This window comes from Ictidomys tridecemlineatus, chromosome 8 (genome assembly GCF_052094955.1).
Source record: "Ictidomys tridecemlineatus isolate mIctTri1 chromosome 8, mIctTri1.hap1, whole genome shotgun sequence".
Lineage (NCBI taxonomy): Eukaryota > Metazoa > Chordata > Mammalia > Rodentia > Sciuridae > Ictidomys > Ictidomys tridecemlineatus.
This window is the reverse complement of record NC_135484.1, coordinates 129,313,607-129,316,044: the sequence shown is the minus strand read 5'-3', so window position 1 is coordinate 129,316,044 and position 2,438 is coordinate 129,313,607. Positions and strand designations below refer to the sequence as shown.

At 46.1% G+C, this 2,438-nt stretch overlaps 1 pseudogene; it reads left to right on the top strand.

The window, feature by feature from the left end:
• Nucleotides 1-976: 976 nt before the first annotated feature.
• On the top strand, nucleotides 977-1,946 carry LOC101972442 (growth arrest-specific protein 7 pseudogene; annotated as a pseudogene).
• Nucleotides 1,947-2,438: the final 492 nt, after the last annotated feature.

The window sequence follows — 2,438 nt, the reverse complement described above, 5'->3', positions numbered from 1 at the left end:
TTACTGTTACATTTTTATTTAGCTTTCTATTCAGATGAACAATTTACTAGGTGAAGCCTTTAGACTTTGGAATAGCCTTGCCTGTAATTACCACCTGTTCCAGTAAAAAGACTTTTATTTGTAAAGGTATTTATTATAGCAGACATTTGTGGCAAGTGCTTTTTTACTAGGGCTCATATTTGTACGCCAATCCCATTTTCCCATATTGGTGCTTTTGTATGTCTGCCTTTCCCCATCAACTTGCTTAATATTTTAGGTTCATAGTTTTCCATGATTCTGGAATTTGATCTATTGCATTAACTTGCTTTCTAGTGACTGGCTTCTTTTGTCCTTGATGACGTTCTTGATTTGTTCCATGGCTTGCCTTACCCTTGATCTTCAATCTTCACATTCCTCACTGTCTTGCTTTGAGTACAGGGTGCTGTGCAGCCCAATTCTTTATGTTCTTGACTCATTCAAAATCTACTTCTTTGCCCAGAGTTCATCCATTGTCCTTGGTTGGTGAGCCTTCTGGGTCCTGCAGTGAGGCACAGCTTGCAGAAACCAGAGCCTAGATCTGCCAGTTTCTGGAAACCTTCAAGGACACTTCAAATCTACAGAGTAGAAACTATCCTGCCTCAGATCCACATGGCTAGATGGAAAGACACACAAACAAAATGAAAAAACAAGGGAATAAAGTGCTCCAAATTAACAAAGCTTCTCCCATAAGAGAATCCATCGAAGAAATGTCAGAGAAGGAGTTCAGGATGTATTTAGTAAAACTATTCTACAACATAAAGAATAATATAAGAGAGCAGGCACAGGAGTTAAGCAGTAAAATAACAGATTTGCTTAAGGAGATAAAAGATCACTTCTGTAAAGATATATTAGAGGTCCTGAAAAGAAATAAAGAAGGAATCCTTGAAGTGAAGGAATCACTAAACCAACTTAAAAGTTCAATGGAAAGTATCACCAACAGATAAGACCATTTGGAAGATAGAACCTCAGGCAATGAAGACAAAATATATAATCTTGAAAATAAAATTGACCCCACAGAGAAGATGATAAATTGCATGACATTCCCTCACCCAGACACCATGCCTGAATAGCAACTGCTAAAGCCAACCGAGTGGAGCTACTGTGACTATTTCTGGGCTGAAAAGAAGGATCCCCAAGGCAATGGCAAGTTGGCTGGGTTTGAACTGCTGCTCCAAAAGCAACTGAAAGGCAAACAAATGCAGAAAGAAATGTCTGACTTCACCCAAGAGAGGATAAAGATTGAAGAAAAATATGCAAAGAACTTGGCTAAGCTCTCTCAGAACTCCTTGGCTGAACAAGAGGAAGGCTCCTTGGGAGAAACCTGGGCCCAGGTGAAGAAGAGTCTGGCGGATGAAGCAGAGGCTCATCTCAAGTTCTCTGCCAAACTTCACAGCAAGGTAGAGAAGCCCCTAATGAACTTTCGTGAGAACTTCAAGAAAGACATGAAAAAGTGTGACCACCATATCACTGACCTCCGCAAGCATCTCACGAGCCACTACACGTCAGTGGAGAAGGCCCAGAAAGCCCTCACAGAGTGGCAGAGAGACCTGGACATGAAGACCCAGCAGCTGGAAATCAAGCTGAGCAGCAAGACAGAGGAGGACATCAAGAAGGCATGGAGAAAGTCCACACAGGCTGGCGATGACCTCATGTGTTGTGTGGGCCTCTACAACCAGGCCCAGTTCAAGTGGTTTGAAGAGATAGTGACCACCACTTTGGAGCTGGAGCGGCTGGAGGTGGAGAGGATGGAGATGATCCGGCAACATCTGTGTCAGTACACACAGCTATGGCATGAGACAGACATGTTCAACCAAAGCGCAGTCGAGCCTGTGGACCAACTGCTTCGAAAAGTGGACCCGACCAAAGAGAGAGCTGTGGGTCAGAGAGCACAAAATGGCAACATTCACCCCGTGGACATGGAGATGTAGACACGCCTGTGTGGCCCCGGGGTCCTGCCCAGGAGAGGGGCTGGGGGTCCCATGGAGAGGGGGTGGGGGCTTCCGCTGAATGAAGCTGCCCTCTCACCCACTCTCCTGTCCAATGAGGAGAGAGGAGAGGGCTGGCAATTCCAGAAGGGTGATCTGGATGGCCCAGCTGTGGAATCCCAAATACTCCCAGGCCAAGAAGACAGACCTGCAACCCCGCCCTTGTCTCCAAGACTGAAGACCCCCAAACCCCTTGCTGTGCTTGCTGCTCTCAGAACAAACTGAAGCTGGAACTTTGTGGTCCCTGCTGAGTTCCATAGGGGTAGCTGTCACACACTTGTGCCCTTGGATGCCCCAAAGCCCATCCTCCAGCTGGTTTCTTTATCTCTGGGGCTTTGGAAGATCAGGGAAGGGCTATCTCTGCCTCCAGGCCAATGTCAGGATCAGAATCCTGGATAGAAGGCACCGTTAGCTCAGCCTGCACCTAGAATCCTT